We start from the raw sequence: 17,574 nt of genomic DNA on the forward strand, positions 1-17,574 counted from the left end.
CGCAGTGGTTAAGAATCCGCCTGCCAACACAGGGGACATGGGTTCGAGCCCTGGTCCGGGAAGATCCCACACGCGGCGGAGCACCTATGCCCCTGCGCCACAACTACTGAGCCTGCACTCTACAGCCCACGAGCCAGGACTACTGAGCCTGCAAGCCACAACTACTGAAGGGAAGCACCGCAATGAGAAGCCCACGCACCGCAACAAAGAGTAGCCCAACTCTCTGCAACTAGAGAAAGCCCACGCGCAGCAACGAAGACCCAATGCAGCCAAAAATAATAAATAAATAAAATTAATTTATTAAAAAAAAAAAAACACCTCGAAACCCTGTCAGCTGTGCAAATACACTACCCCTCATCATGACAGATTTGCTCCAGTAATTATGATCACCTTTTCATCAGTCTGTGTCTGTGAGCATTTCTGGAGCACTTGATGCCATAATACCCAAAGAAAACGCCTTCTCTAACATAATGAAGGTAATATAAAATATGTGCTTTCATGTCATGTAAAAATTTATGATATTCACACAAAGAGGGGTATTTATTTCCTATGCGTATACACCTCAGCTTTCTGTTGTTATTGATGAATAGTAAAAGATAAATGTACCATACAAGGAGGAAATAATAGCAGGAATGGGAGCTAACTGCTGATTTTCCATTCAGCAAACCCAGACAAGCCGCTGAAGCCCTGCACCTAAGGCTTCAGTGATGGCAGGAGTTGACAAGGTGATCTGTCGTCCCAAGCCTTGGAGAAGCAGAAGGAGGAAGTGGGATGAGCACAGACTGTGAACTCAGACCTGGGTTTGAATCCAGCTCCAGCTTTGAGAGCTTGGGTAAACTAACTCACCTTTCTGAGACTTGCTTGGCTCAGCTGTCAAATGGAAAGATGAATACCTATTCCAGCATGCTGTAGAAATTAATGAAATAATATATGTAAAGCCCATTCTAGACTTGAGAGCAGTGCCTTGGGTGGTACTTAGTAGATATTCCCTCAAAATTTCCTCTCTTTATCTCTTTTTCTCCTTTCCATTAATGTTTCTTTTCCTTCCTTTCCTAGTTTTGGGGCAGAAATGGCCAATTTTTTTAACCGTCTGACTTCAAATCTTCAAAATAGGACAGCAGTGCCATAAGCCAAGACCCACCAAGTTGATGAGTAGAATAATTTTCTCCTTTTTCCATTTTGTGTCTTCAAAAAAATCAAAAATATAGACATATATAAACAACCACATACATAAACTTATAAATGAAGACAATCTCTACATTGTCCCTTGGTCCTGAGGTAGATAGATAGATAGATAGATAGATAGATAGATGATAGAGCTTCTTTCAAGAGATTCTTTCAACTTGTATTTTTTCCTTTTGGTCTTGCTTTTATGTTGTGAATGTAACATTTACTAATTAGCAGATCAGCCAGGTCATGAAATGTTTATTAACAGCTCATACCACCATGTTAAATGTTGTTTCCTTTGATATTTTCAGTTAGGGCCCTTGCCTTCCACAGTGTAACTGCATTCTTACACCAGTGATGAAGGCTAGGAAGTGGAAATAACGGAGCCAGGACTAAGGTGAGGCCAGAAAGGTACTTACATTGGGCACAAAATTTAAAGGGGTGACCAAAAACTCAGTAATCAAGATAAACAATATTTTAATGCAATATTTTAAAAAATTAAATTAATGCAAAAAATCCATGATGAATAAAACCTCAAAATTTTAAATAAAGACAGAAACCAACCCTGCAATTACATGATTCTGCCTCCCTCAGCTCACCCTGATCTAGGCCCTGGGTAGACGCTGCATCTGAAATCAGGAGCTGGGGTTCTGGTCTTGGTTCTCACACTACTTAGCTCAGGCGAGTCACTGAACCTCTCTGGTTCTCAGTCTCCTCATCTTGTTTCACTTAAAAGTCTGATTAAAAAATTTCCAGTGAACTTCTGAACTTGAAAATTCTATGATTTTCTATAACGTGAAGCTGCATGACTGGGGCATCAGCAATGACTCAAGAGGACAAGATTCATTCACTGTCAGTCATTCAATCCAAAAATGAATTACAATCAATCCAATCAATTGCTATGTGACAAGCACTATGAAAGGTGCTGAAAATACAAAGTTGAGGACAATAGAAATACATAGAAAGGGAAGCCAACCCTACTTACTGCCCAAAGGTCAGGACTACGTTCCCTAGGAAGTGACTTAGACCTAAAGGACCAAAGGAGTTAGGCAGGGGAAGGCAAGGAGGAAATTCCAGAAAGGGAGAATAGCATGGCCAAAGACCAAAAGGTGAGAAAGAAAAATCTCAGTTGGGGAAATGTAATAAATTTAATCTGGCTGAAACATAAATAGGATGGATGAAACAAGCAAACAAAAATCAGTCTTTGATTACAGAGCAATAATAAAAGTATTTGGCAGAGTGTAATGCAAAAAGCACTGGGTTATGTTCAAACCTAAGCTCTAGTCACTGACCTGTTGCCAGCTAGCTAGATGATGGGGCTTCCATATCCACTGGGGATTCTATTTTAGAACACAGTACAAACTTTTCTAAGAAGGAGAAAGGCTTTTAACTCCCAAAGAATGATGCAAACCTCACATTTGAGATATTTAGAGTTTACATCCCCCAGTACCAAAGCAGTGCTGTAATTAATACATGTAGTCACTTCCCTGAAAACAACTTGCTAAACAGCTAAGTACCTGTTGTGTGATGAACTGAGGCTGAAGAATGAGAGGACCAGCCTAAGGCAAGCAAACTTGCATCTTCCCAGACAGGCACAAGGAGGAGGCAGCTAGGCAAATGTTATAGGCAGACACACCTAGGCTTATGACGGTGGAGTTGGTCTGCCCCTGCCATGTTTGTGTCGGTTGATTTAATTCCTGCACTTAGGAAAACAGGATTAGTGCCAGCTATTTATTAACCAACCAAAACAACTTTTTAAACAAACACTGAGGCACACAATCTCTAGAGTCCTGAAAATAAAGTCAAAATTTTATTTTTAACCTGACTGTTGTCACACATAACACCTACCATTTATTGAGCACTTACTCTGTGCCAAGATTTACAAATGTTAACTCATATAATCCCCACAATTCTATGTGATGTGTTAAGATGGTTATCTCCGTCTTAAGAGCAAGAGTAATTTGAGGCACAGAGAAGTAAACTGTGTGCCCAAAGTTGCACAGTTGATAAGCAGCAGAGCCAAAATTCAAATAGAACCTATCTAGCCCCAGAGTCTGCACCCTTGGCCACTGTGCTACATAAACAAGGTTCATCATCTACACGTCCCAGTGACACCTTAGCGCGCGGCTCTCAGAGGCTCCTTATGTTTCCAGGACTCTCAAAGATCTGAACTCTCTGTGCTTTGGTAAGCACCTCCGTCATTTAGTTCTGGGGGAGAAGAGCATGAATCCATCTTTCCATGCTCTTGGAGAGAGGCATCCTTTCTCCTCCATCTCTTCTCTCCTGCTCTCATTTCCCACACGTTTTCTCCTCAGACACCAGCTCTACCCATCTGCTCCCCATTGATAAAAACTGCATTTGAGGCTCGCTGTTCCTTCCCCCTATGGTATCCTAACTCCTTTCCCCACCCGACTTCATAAATGACTGACAGGTACGTGTTGCCTGGATCTTCGTACCTCCCGTTCCCCACTGAATTCCCTGAGATACGGCTTCTGAGCATGTGCTGTACTAAAACTGCTTTCTCGATGGTCACCAGGAAACTCCTTTTCATTGCCTTTTTTTTTTCCAGTTCCCTACTTTCAATCTTTTCAACCTCTCTGCACTTAAAATCATCCTGGTAATTTATACCTTGGATGCGGAGAAGGAGTTTGTAGGATTATTAAAATGGGCTTGGTGACCTGGTTCTGCCACTTCCCGGTCTGGTAATTTTGGACAAGCTATTGGAATCTCTCTGTCTGGGCTGCCTTGGCTGTCAAATGAAGAGAACTGCAGGTGGTGTGGGGATTAAATGAGATTCCACATGTAGGCACTCACACAAGGCCTGGCACATAGGTAGGATTGCTTCTGTGAAGTCTGACCACTCCTTCTCATGATTCTCTGAGGCCTTTACTTTCACTCCAGTTCCTTCCCATATTGTCTGAGTATTCTACGGTACCTGTTTCTCTCCTTAACCCCTATATTTTGCTAAATGCTGAGATTTAGTCTTTGGCTCTATGGTCCCCTGCTCCCCATCCTCTCCCTTAATCAAAATAGTAGTTGGTATTTACTGTGAAATCAGTACATGCTGGAATCTGTACTGTGTGCTTTCCAGGATGTTCCAGTGTTACCCCAAAATCAGTTCCCCACAAAACAGCACTGAGCCTTTCACTTTTCTGAGCTAACCTCTCTCCTCATTCCTCTGCCACCCTTCATCCAGCTACCAAAGTTCAAACCCAAAGTGCTATCTTTGGTACCCCTCTTTCACCCCTGGAGTCAACCTGAAACAAATTCTCATGTTTTACCCATTCTGAAATCTCTTATTGGGATTTTAAGATGGCAACTGAACAAGCTGAAGCTGTACATTTAAGATTTTCCACTTCCAAAAAAATTAAGAAACAACAAAAAATTTATTTTTTGCACTGACAAAAAAAAAAAAAAAAAAAAGATTGGAACTCAATACACTCAGGTTTGGCTCAGTAAGGGACCCAGTTCCTAGGGCTGCATGTTTGAAGATGGGAACACGGGTAGTCTGGCCCTTATCCCAGGATGCCAAGATGCTACGAGCTCTTTAAATGAGACACTGTGGCTTCCAAACTCCCGGGCCCCAGATTATCTTAAAAGTTTGAGCAAAGCACATGAAATCAGGACATTCTGACAAGTAAAGGGGGAGAAAAAGAGAATTCACATTTACTTCCAGCTTACTATGAATCAGGAACTGTGCTAAATGCCGTTGCTACCAAGATGAGCCAATAATATAATGTTTAGATATAAAAAATGTGATGTCACAATGTTGCTTTCTTATTGGCACTTCACAGGACAGTTTTTCATAAAGGCAGTTTTCCTGGGTCATTTTGTCACTGATCTCCCAAATGCTGATCACCTTGGAGAAACGGAAGCCATGATTTAGCTTCTACTGTTCTAATGCAGGAATCATTGCTTCATGACTGGATTTCCTCGTTCATTAATTTAATCATTCATTCCACAAATATTTATTGAGTCCCTATTGTGTACCAAGCCTGTAATGAATGCTGGAGATGCAGCTGTGAATGTCTTTCCTTCCAAACACAGGAAAGAGAGCTACGCAAGTGCATTCTAGAAAAGCAGAGGGTGGTATGGGAACACACAGAGGAGGCCTCTTAGATTAGCAGGGTTGACTTTCTCACTTGTTTCCCAGACGTATCTTCTCCTCTCCACCCCCACTGCCACCATCCTTATCATTTCACGCCTATATTTCCACAATAAGCTCCTTGCCTCCAGTCTCACCACCTCCAGTCCATCCTCCACACTGTGGTCACAGCTATCTTTCTCTGATGCAAATCTGATTATGTCTCAAACTCTCCCAACCTGCAAACTCTTTCCCAGCCTTTCAGATAAAACTGAAGCTCCTTTGCTTGGGATATTTCCATTCACAGTTGATCTCTGCTTATTTCTCTGGCCTGATGGTTTGCTACTCCACGGAGCTAAGAACCCACATCTCTCACTTCAGCCACACAGAACAACTTCCAGTTCTCAGATAGCTTTTTTTCTGCCTGGAAAGCCCTTCTCTTCTTGTCTTTCAAGACTTAGGTCACCTCAACCACCCTAAGAAACCTCCTTGATCTTCTTAATTTCCTTTAGGTGGACGCCCTCCCTTTGTGCTTCCATAGCATCTTGGGCATATCCCTATCCAAACACTTACTCCACAGCATTAGTTGTTAATTAGTGTCACCTAGCTGCTGTTCATTTCTGTATCCACACTCTAGTACCCTGTGCTCTAGCCACATGGGATGGCTCATAGTTACCCTAACTCATTAGGTACACTCACGTTTCCTCTGTTGGAATGTCCTTTCTATCCTTCCCTACCTGGTAAAAACTATTCATTTTTCAAAAACATCTCAAAGACCGTCTGGTCAAATCCCATAGGGGAAGAAAAAAAATCACTTGCGTGTCTACTATTTGCACTTGATTTACCCTACAACTATAACAGTTAATCAGATTGCATCATAGTTAGCTAAATACCTGTTTCCTCATCCTTGAAAGCTCGGACTATTTTTTACTTCTTCGTGTTTTTCTTTCTCCAGACTCCAGCACATAGTAAGTGCTGATGTGTGTTTTCTGAATGTTGAGAAAAGGCCAGGAGGGAGAATGGAGTATATGCCATGCATGTTAAGAGCTCACAGGACAGTACAAACCTATCTTACTCTCTAGTTATTTCATATGTGTTACTTCTGTATTGACATCTAGATTATAAACACTTTAGGGGCCAGAACGATGTTATACATTATTATATGAACTTCAATGCTAAATATGGGATAGGTGGTCAATAAAAACTTGAAAATAGACTCTGAATATAATCAAAATGAACTGAACTTGCAGATGTAGGAAGAGGAAATACATCATAAAGAAAGAAAATAGAGCTCTAGTAAAAAGCAAAAAAAAAAAAAAAAATCCTAATCTTTTCTTGCCAAGATTTGCATTGAAAATGATGTGAATATTCACCATGCAATAAAAAGGGACATATGCTGACAATTATATTTAAACCCCCACTAGGCCAATTTCAACTTGAAAATATTTCTGGAAAGGTCTTTACTTCACCAGTTATTTGAAAAAAGAAAAAAAACCTTCAGATTTCCATCTTACTGACTGCTTTTTAAAATTTATAAAAGTGAAGCTGTTTTAATAATATGCAACCCTTTCCAATTCCCCTCTTTTTTTTTTTTTTCTTTTCTCAATAACTTTTTCACCTTTGGCAATGTTGACTTACGAGTCAAGGTCTCTCTCGTAAGTGAACTTTCTTAATTAACCTCATGTATATCATGCTTTCTCCCACTTAAAAGAAGTTACAAAATGTTTAAAATTAAAAAAGGCCCCCAGAGCAGCAGTGAGATGGACTCTGCAAGTCATCTTGAAGTGAAGAGAATACTCTCTGGCAACCCATAGTCACAAGTACTGGATCTGAGCTTCTAGTGTTTCCTTCTGTCAGCATCAACTTGGCTTCCAGGCTCACCACACACACGCCTCTTACAAATTCAAGCCTCCTAAGGTACAGAACCCACCCACCCCCCAAATATACCTGTCTGCCTACCCCACCTTCCAGGTGTGAATAAAACGCCAAAACAGAATTGAACATGGTATTTTCTAGACTTACAGAACTAATTTGCTCAAGGTTAGCTCAGGAATAGTCAAGTCTTCTATTCTCCAGATGTGATGTTCCAGAAATCTCCAAATTAGAGTCCCACCCAATGAATAAAAGCCACCAAACACAGGAGAAGTAAGAGAAGGGGTTGAGGAATTCAGTGAAGGTTGCAAGGGTACCTTGCTTCCCGCTCGACCTCTTCTCGCCTCAATTGGCCTCTAGTGGCTCCTCTCCTAAATAGCCATCATCTGGCCCTCTTCCAATCCCCTTTGTCCCAGTCCTGGACTCCCCACACACTGACCAGGCTCTGCTGTTTCAAAGGACCATTAGATTTGAGGAGATTCCCAGGTGCCAGCAGGCGCTCCGCACTCTGAGACCCCACCCCAATGCAACTGGCATTTTAGGGAATCCTTTTCTCAGGACCTCTTCCCTGGGACCGAAGAGAGATTCAGAACGGTGCTTGTCCACCAGCTAGATACCAGGCTGTAGAGAATCTCTCCCACGAAAGAGGTTAAAAGGGAATACGGTATCCCCACAAAGAAAAATAACCCAGAATCCTCCACATATTCCACATGTTTGTGTCATAAAAGCCCGGGGCAAAAATAAAGCCCCAGCCACGCCACAGCAGCCCAGCCCAGCTCCCAAGGCTGCCACCTCGGTGTGCGTGAAGACAGCACCTTCCCGAGGGAGGAGAGATCCCGGCGCCCAGCGTTTCCAGAAGGTGATTATGGCAAAGCCTTTTAGTAACTCATCACTCATCCCCGCACTGGCCCGAGCCTCCCCCCGGCTCCCGTGGCACTGGTGCTGAATGAGAAAGCCAGAGGCTGCCCCTCCAGTTCTCCAGGCGACACCCGCCCCCCCCACCACCAAACTACGAGGCTCCTAGGCTGCGGGGTGGGGGAGGAGGAAAGGATGACAGGTGCCCACGCCTGAGGGAAAATCAAAGGCCACGCTTACAGCCAGGGCTGAGAAATCCCTACCCCCGCCTGGGCGGGAGGACTTGGCCCCAGCCACCTGCAGGGCGCCCCCGCCCGCACGCCGGCTCCCGGCGCAGCCTGTAACGCAGCCAGGAGGGTGGAACGGGACGGAGGGAGCTTCCACGCCCCCTTTGTCTCCACGTTTCCCAAATGACAGGGGAGGAAAGTTTACGAGCAGGGAGGGTGTAGCTTTCCGCTGGGTCAATCTGACACCTCGCAGGAGACGACCCTTACTGGGATCGCCCTCTTCCCCTGCACCGCCCCTGCGCCGCCTTCATCTGCACCTTAATGCCCGCAAGCTGGGTTTGGGCCACCTGCGCCGCAGCTTCCAGCGGGGAACCTGACCCGGCCGCCCCGGCGTCCCGGAGCTGCCCGCGGTTGCGGGCGCCCCACTCACCTCTCTCGGCGGACCCTCCTCCCGTGCGCCCTACTGGGCCGTCCGGCTCCCGGCAGCGAGGTGCATTCAAGCAGCGGTCGGAGACCCGCTCCCCGGGCTCTGCTGCATTCCGCCTGCGTGGGAGATCCAACCGGCGAGCGCGCGGCGCGGGCGTGTACGCGTGTGTTTGTGCGAGTGTGTGTGTGTGTGAGAGAGAGAGAGAGTGTGTGTGTGTGTGTGTGTGTGTGTGTGTGCGCGCGCGCGTGGGGCGGGGAGCGCGGGATCACGGATCCCCCTCAGCGCCCATCCCGCTCTCTGCCTCCTCCTCCGCCTCCTCCTTGAGCTGCAGCTAGCACAGGGTCCAGGTTTCAGGATCTCCTGTTTGTTTAATGAAAGGAAGGAGCAAAAGGCTGGCGGGCGAGGGGGGCGGAGGGGGGCGCGAGAGAGGAGGGGGAGGGCGCCGGGCTGCGCATGCTCAGAGGGGGACCCTGAGCGCTCACTCCCGAGCGCAGGCAGAGTGAGGAGAGCTTCGGTTGGAGGCGAGCTAGGCTCTGCCCCCGGAGCCGCAGGGGGCTCGGCGGGGTTCCCGGAAGGCAGCTGGGAAACCCAACCGCAAAGGTGCGCCCTGCCTGGGGACTCCCTGGCGCCCGCGGTGCCGGAAGCCGGTGGCGGGATCCCGACCCATCCTTGGAGACAGTTTCAGCTCTGAGCCCTCGCAACGCCTGGCTCTCCTCTCCGTGAATTTTTAGTGCTTGGCCGGGGCTCCCGTGGACCGCTCTGTGGCCTCTGCGCTGCGGGGCACCCGGGTGCGTGTCCCTAGTAGTCCAGGAGGAACCACAGGCAGCAGGTCGAATCTGAACTAAAACCAGTTTCCTGATCCGCGCTTCTTTTTTCCCTCTCCCAACTTCCACTCTGTGAAGAGCAGAAAGAGGCAACTGTCTCCTCGGGTCCCAAAACAGGTTTGCTGGGGCAAGGGTGGGGAGGGGCCCACGAAACCCTCTTCCAAGAACAAAGCGGAAGTGGAAGGAAGGTGAGTCTGGGAGGGCTCCATACTCAGTCTCCTTTGGTGACAGGGTTAGATGGAAGAGACATTTGCTCTATTCAAGAAGGCCAAAAGAACAATAGAGCCATTGTCCCCCTTGCCTCGAATGCCAAAGCGCCAAAGCAATCGTTCGCAAGTGGGGATTCTGGCTACTTGGTAAAGTGGAAGAACTGTCAACGCGAAGAAAGTCCAGTAAGAGAACCTGAGCCTGCTATGGCGATGGCGCAGTAACCTGAGGCCAGGGGAGATGCTGCCTGAGAGGCTTTGCTGGGTGAGAGGCTTTGCGAGTGAAGTGGAAACTCTTTTTGGTGAGATTGTTCTATGAGCAAAAAACAAGCCAGTGGTTAGGACACATTCAAGAACTTCCGTTTTCAACCTCCTCCGTGTTTGACCACCCTGTCTTCCCCCCCACCCCATTTTCTCTCCTACAGAAGAAAAGCCATCCCAAGCAGGGAACTCCCTGTAAAGATATTATTACCTCCTGTTTGTTCAGTTTTGGTCCCTCCAGAAAAGGACTACCTTTTGGTCACCCCAGCATTGGTGGGATATAAGACAGCCTACTCTGTGCAAATCTTTTCCAAGCTTTCATTAAAGTTCACCTCTGAGCATTTCCACTATGTACTGCAGACGAGCAGATGCCTTCCTGCTGAACTCTGACTCCTGTCCCATTCATCTTCCCAATAATAATGCCAAGTGACACTAGAACAGCAGGACAATTAGATAAAACCCTAGAGCACACCCAGAGGAGAGAAAACAGTGTGTCTAAATACCACCAACAAAAGCAAAGTTTAGGAGAAAAGACATAGAAAAAGGAAGGAAAATAAGGATGAGAAAGGGGAAGGTTTAAAAAGTGCAAGTGCCCTGAGTGTTAGTGGTTGGTTCCTTCTCTCCACAGCTCCTCGAAAGGAGTAGAATTGCAGCACCTCTTTGCTTGAAGAACAGTGAGTCTGAGTGTCTACCAGGTAGGGGAGATCAGGTTCTTCTGAAAAACAGCAGAGTCCCTAGAGTGAAGCACTCACAGTTCTTGGGGCTCCTACTTCCATGCCTGTTTTTATCTCAGGCCTTCCCTTGGGCACCAAGCTTCTTGGAAAGCATCCAGGACAGATCTGCTTGTTACCACTTTCCCTTCAGAACAGTGAATAGCATTCACTGGAATTTCAGGGTGTTGGTGTAGGCAGGGCCTTGAGGCAGAAAGCCATTCTCCCTGCCCTGGCATTGTGTAAGCCCGAGATGAGCGAGAGCTCTGAATCCAAGAAGTGGTGGACCTGGAACAGAGAGGTGGGGTGGGGGTGAGTGCAGGTCTCAACTCTGTGGCTCTGTCAGTAAGACAGTACTGAGGCTCTCTTCCTCCAACAACGGTAACTGTCCAGGGCTACCTGGCCAAGAAGCACTCTCTCCTCTGTCTGAGCCCGGCCTTGGGTAAGGAGGAAAGGCACGCCACTCCCCTCGATGCCCAGGGACACTATCATCACCAACAAGGTCAAGGAGACTTTATAAATTTGGAATTGCAAATTAGGTGGAATCCCTTTATGGTGCCGCTATAAGAGGGTGAACTGCACTTCAGGAAGCGATTTTTACTGCTTGTGGAGAGCGGGGGAAGCACCGGGGACACTAAATAAGATGATGTACATAAAACACTTAGCACAGTGCCTATTGCATAGCAACTCTCTGTAACTTTTACTAATTTGGTTGTTAACATTTTCATTATTACGATCTTTTCCCCTTTTTCCTAAGCTTAAATAAAACAGAAGAAGCCCAGATGCCTTCCAATTTTCCTTGTGGCTTCCTCCATGGCCCCTTACACATCACCCTGATCACTGATGTATTCAAATCCATGAAATGAAAAGCATGCTATAAAGCTGTGTGGCAGTGTGAATGGTGAATAACCCCAACTCTCACCCTCCACACTCAGGACCGGAGGCAAGTGGGAGATGGCAAGTGTTTGCAGTAACACACACCCCCCCAGCACTTTTTGCCACTCACACCTCACAGGGATTAAGGACCCCCTCCTGCCTGGCACTCAGCGTCTCTTGCTATAAAGCCCCAGGGACATTGGCTCACCAGGCTGTGTGTTTTCACTTTTTTTTTTGCTTTCCTTCTAATTTTAGCCATCTAATGTGTTACTCCTCCTAGGTAATAGAATGCCCGGAGCCAGTTAATATGCACACATCTGCAGATGGGTTTTTTTTGTTTTTAAATTTTATTTATTTATTTTTGGCTGCATTGGGTCTTCGTTGATGCGTGTGGGCTTTCTCTAGTTGCGGTGAGTGGGGGCTACTCTTCGTTGCGGTGCGCGGGCTTCTCACTGTGGTGGCTTCTCTTGTTGCGGAGCATGGGCTCTAGGCATGCAGGCTTCAGTAGTTGTGGCATATGGGCTCAGGAGTTGTGGCTCAGATGGTTTTGAAAGAAAGTAATGGTAAGAATATCAAAGGCTGCAGGTATTTTCAATGCTCCTTAAGTTCAGATTTCAGACTTAGCATTCATCCCCCTACCTAGTGGACAATTCCTAAACTTTGCACCTCTCTCTACCAACAAACAAACACGTCTAATGGCCTCACCTCCTATATCAGCAAAATAACCTAGTATTGTGGCCTATGTATGAAATTTTTTAGAGAGCTAGCTATTAAATTTTTAAGAGAACTAGCTGTTCAGAATATAGTATCAATACAAAAAATTCAAAATTAAAAAAACCCAGTAATAGATATAATGTTTGAACCTAAAACTCTCCCAAACTATGAATGCCAGAGTGGTATCTCAGCTCTTAGAAAATCCTATGAAAGTAATTCCATTAGGTTAGGTATTGCTGAAATAATAACTCTATGGTGATGCAGTACGTGCGTAAGTTGTGCTCTGAATATTGTCTCATAATTACAAGACACAGTGTTTGAGTTGCATTCTAACTATAATTTTGGTCATTTTCAAATACCACCCTGAGACAAACAGATTTATAATTTTTCTTCTTGTAAAAATTCCATATATGGTTCACTAAAAATGTTAAGCCACAACTGTAAGGGCCAAACTAGTGATTATTATAAGAATCAAAATGCGTCCAGGAATATCAAAAACTGTCATAAAACTATCCCCATAACCCCTTCCAAGTACTCTTATTGTCATTCTTAACACATCAAGTCCTTTTTTATGTCTGACTTGCCACCACCTAGGTTGGTTTGAGCCATTCAAGGGCAGGGGTTTACTCTTTTTTATGCCCCTGATGCCTCAAGAAAGGAAGCAAGTGGTATACCTTCAGTAAATGTTTAAGGAGTGAATGAATAAATACACAGCCCCAAATAAATTTCTGTGCCTAAAATGTTGACTTTGAAAAAAGACTTCCAAGTTCTGTGACACTTGGTACTCTTCATAGATGATGAAGTCAAAAGACACAGTTTTTTAAGGTTTTGTGTATGTGATTATCTAAAACTGGAAGTTGGATGAGAAAGGCAAAACAGCTTTCTGGAGATAGTTTTTATCCCCTTGGAAATATACATCAAGCCCATCCTAGTTTTTCTGGTTCAGAAAGAGAATGCATTTTGGCCCAAAGTGCATTATTATTCAAAGGATAGCTTCGTTCTGGCCAAATTAATCCAGCCAGAATAATGTTCTAATTTATTTAACTTTCGCCCTAAGTAGGATGAAATAGTTGAGGCAATAGCGCTTAGAACTCTTTCTCTTCGAAAGAAGTCATTCAAAATGTGAAAAGGACCACCCCCAGGATCTCACCCCCAGCACTCCTGTCATTATTGTCTTGAGTGAACGGAACCAATAAGAAGTTGGTTCTGTTTTCATGGATGGGAATCTAGGGACAGGGAGTGGCTGGGGAGGGGGGAGACTAAATTGTAAAAGGTCTCAGCTCTGATCACAACTCCCCTGAGACAGGTGTGGAAGAATGGGGGCACCAGGTGATTGGTATCAGAGTGATCTTTTCTCTTGTATTCATGAACCCAGTAAGAGTTTCTTGAGAATGTGCTCAGGGAGAGAGAAAGATCCCAAGACATAAGCCGCAGTCCCTTACAACCCTGCCTCAGAAGCAGCACACCATCACTTCTGCCACACTCTATCCATCACACAGACTAGTCCTGCTACTCTCCTCAGATTATCTTTATTTGAGGGTGCCCTATGTTTCTCGCTGGGACCCTGACTGATACAGATTTCAAGAACTTCCTTTCTTATTTATGGACTCATCTCACCCACATTGAACCTAAGGCTTGTTACTACTTCATCAGCTCTGATTTCTGGATTCCCCTATATACCATGATTTGTCTTCTGAGTTACTACCTCATATGGCTCAGCCCCCAGGATCTATGTACCTTTGTTGCTGCAAATTCTACCTAGTTCTCCATGTCCTCACAGGTGGGACTCAGGTACTTATCACTGATCCCCCTACTCTCTGGTTCTACCCCTGGTGCCATCCTTGTTATCTCCCCCTCATCAGAAGTTGTTAGAATCATGACTCTACCTCCCTTGTACTTCACATATTGTAGACATTCCACTGTTGGCGATTCCTGTCTGCTGACCCTGCCCCAATCCAGGAGAGGTGAGTCTGCCAGAGTCCATCAGTTTCTCTTCTTCAGTCTGTCCTAAGCTGCCAACACGGAATCCTTTGCTCTCAATAATATTAGCGTCTTCATTTTTCTCGTCTTTAAAATGACAGGTCTGAATAAATTACTCATAGTCTAGTTCAGGGGCCAACAAACTTATTCTGTAAAGAACCAGATAGTATACATTTTCGGCTTTGCAGACCATATCTCTGTCGCCGCTACTCAACTCTGCAGCCATAGACAGTGCTGAGAATGAGAATGGCTGCATTCCAATTTTTTTCTTTTTTCTACAAAACAGGTGGTGTGCTGATTTGGCCCACAATCTATAGTTTGCCAACCTTGAGGCTAATTCTTCATTTTCTGCCCTTCACAAGCAATGTGTTAGGTAGAAGGAACCTGAAGAATCCTACTTTCTGTTCTGCCGGTAGGAAAATAATAAAAGCCATGAAATTGGTGCAGGAAACCTTAGTCCACTGGCAATTTAGGGGCTCCTTGTCAGTGTGGCTTTTACGCTATCTTAAGAATACACTAGAAAATTATTTTTTTCCTTTTCTGTAAAGCAGTTGGCTATGTTTTCCACATGGAACAGTGGCAGCAACAGCAACGATACTATTTTTAGCCTAAAACTGACTCGTGCAGCCCTAGAAACCTAATGAGAGGAATATTTTAAAGAAAAATGGGGAAAAAAATAATAGTGTGAGCACAATATTCCTGCCTGTGAAAATAGGGCAGGTAAATATATTCTAATTATGACTAGCACCTTAAGAAAACTGCCTCTCCAAGATCAATAAACTCAACCCCAATAAAACAGAATACTTTCTTATGCAGGTCCCCATATAGGAGCAATGCCTCTACCGAGTTGAACTTATACAAATTTGGCCGCTGGCTGAGCATTTTCACACAGTCAGCCCAAACTTATGAAATTCAGCCTATCTAAAAATTTCACCTCCCCCAAAGCAATCTACAGGTTCAGTGCAATCCCTGTCTGTTTGATTGGGCCACAGACTGGGTGGTTAAAACAACAGAAATTTCTTTTCTCACAGTTTTGGAAATCAAGGTGTTGGCAGGGTTTATTTCTTCAGATGCCTTTATCCTTGGCTTGTAGATGGCCGTCTTCTCCTTGGCTTCACATTGTCTTCCCTCTGTACTTGTCTGTGTCCAAATTTCCTCTTCTTATAAGGACAACAGTCGTATTGGATTAGGGCCCACCCTAATGACCTCATTTTAACTTAATTTCTCCTTTAAGCTCCAGTCTCCAAATACAGTCACATTCTGAGGTACTGGGGGTCAGGATTTCAATATGTGAAATTTTAGGTGACACAATATAGGCCATAACACTATCAAAATCCCAGTGGTCTTTTTGTAGAAATAGAAAAATCCATCCTAAAATTCATATGGAGTCTCAAGGGACATGAAATAGCCAAAATAACCTTGAAAAAGAGCAAAGTTGTAGGTCCCATACTTACTGATTTCAAAACCTACTACAAGCTATAGTAATCAAAACAGTGTGGTACTGGCATAAAGACAGACATATTGCTAATGGAACAGAATAGTGAGCCCAGAAATCCTCACATGTATGGTCAAATGATTTTCAGCAAGGATACCAAGACTACTTACTCAATGGGGAAGGGGAGTCTTTTCAACAAATAGTGTTGGGAAAGCTGGATAGCCATATGCAAAGGTTGGACCCTTACCTTATACCATGTATAAAATAAATTCAAAATGAATCAAAGACTTAAACATAAGATATAAAATTATAAAACTCTTAGCAGAAAGCAAAGAGGAAAAATTTTCAAGACACTGGATTTACCAATGATTTCTTGGATATGACACCAAAAGCACAAGCAATGAAAGAAAAAGTAGATAAACTGCACTACAGCAAACAAAATCTGTACATCAAAGGACACTATCAACAGAATAAAAGGGCAATCCATGAAATGGGAGAAAATATTTACAAATCATATATCTGATAAGAGGTTAATATTCAGGACATATAAAGAACTCCTACAGTTCAACAACAACAACAAAACAACCCAATTCAAAAATGGGCAAAGGACTTGAATAGACATTTCTCCAAGAAAGATATATAACATCCCATGTGCCAATATTTCATATGCCAATATGCACATGAAAAGATGCTCAACATTACTAATTATTTGGGCAATGCAAATCAAAACCACAATGATAAAAATAATGCTTACAAGAAGTAAAAGATAATAAAATGTGATTTTCATGGAAAAGAAAAAAACAAAACAAAACACAATAACACATCACACCCACGAAAATGGCTATTATCAAAAAGAAAAAAAAGAAACAGAAAATAACAACTTTTGGTAAGGATGTGGAGAAATTGGAACTCTTGTGCACTACTGGTGGGAATATAAAATGGTGCAGTCACTATGGAAAATAGTATGACAAGTCCTCATAAAATTAAAACTATCAATTACCATATGGTCCAGCAATTCCATTTTTGGGTATATACCTGGGTATGTCATCCTGGATGTATACCTGGGTAACATACCAGGTAAGAGTCATTTATTCACTCTTACTTTTATTTAACCAATATGAATTAAATATTTGATGCCAATGTAATCAGAGAATTTGATGTCAAGAATTCCAGATAGTACTCTGAGGAAATTATACCTAATATTCTGACTGTGTATTTATGTTACTTTTAAATTACAAATGTATTTGTTAAATAACAATTCCATGAAAGGAATAAAGGAAATGCCTTGAGGACTTAGTTCAAAACAATCTTAAGGTGTTACTGGAATAATACAGTACAATCACATGAAAATTTTGTTTTAACCATCTAACTTTGATGTAGACGTGAGTTATGACATAAAGTCACTTGATGAAACTTTTTAAGAATATGTCTCCTAGTCCTTGGATCATCCTATAGCCCTTATAATTGGTAAACAATACATTAACCCAACAAAGTACCTAAACCACTCTTCTGACTAGGAAAACTCGGGAAGATTACTGAACTATATACCACACTATACAAATATCTTCACAAAATGCCAATGATAATTAACATCACCAGCGATAGCATCTGCAGATAATCGTCATCAGAATTCGTCACCTTTAGTCTACATTGCTTGGTAAACCAAAGATTCAATGAGGCTGGCTATCTGTTATTTTGCCTTGCAGTATGCCCCCTCTGACCAGCAATGCTATCCATATTTCTTCCAAGAAACCACCATTTTTCAATTACTAATCCATGTGGAGTTTGGGGTTGAAAAACCTCTCCCACTTCCAAGCATGGGCATAGAACCCCGACCTAGTTAATCAGAATCTCCCATTGCCCTAGCCTTGTGGTGTCCATACCAGGAGAATTAGGTTAAAATCCAGGACTTTTACTGACAGGAAAGAAAATGTCT

The 17,574-nt window shown here is 43.7% G+C and overlaps 1 protein-coding gene across 3 annotated transcripts in view; it reads right to left on the reverse strand.

Annotated features, from left to right (window-relative positions):
* The window catches only part of PLPPR1 (phospholipid phosphatase related 1), a 370,056-nt gene that overhangs the window by 264,133 nt on the left and 88,349 nt on the right, over positions 1 to 17,574 (reverse strand). Inside the window, exon 1 of one of the 3 annotated variants that reach the window (XM_032635154.1) lies at positions 8,636 to 9,026. The exons of 1 other annotated variant lie outside the window; for it this stretch is intronic. The gene's annotated coding sequence lies outside the window, so the exon portion shown is untranslated. Of the gene's footprint in view, positions 1 to 8,635; positions 9,027 to 17,574 lie in introns of those variants that run through there. One more of the 3 variants, XM_032635156.1, reaches the window with a different exon arrangement.

This window comes from Phocoena sinus, chromosome 6 (genome assembly GCF_008692025.1).
Source record: "Phocoena sinus isolate mPhoSin1 chromosome 6, mPhoSin1.pri, whole genome shotgun sequence".
In the NCBI taxonomy this organism is placed as follows: domain Eukaryota; kingdom Metazoa; phylum Chordata; class Mammalia; order Artiodactyla; family Phocoenidae; genus Phocoena; species Phocoena sinus.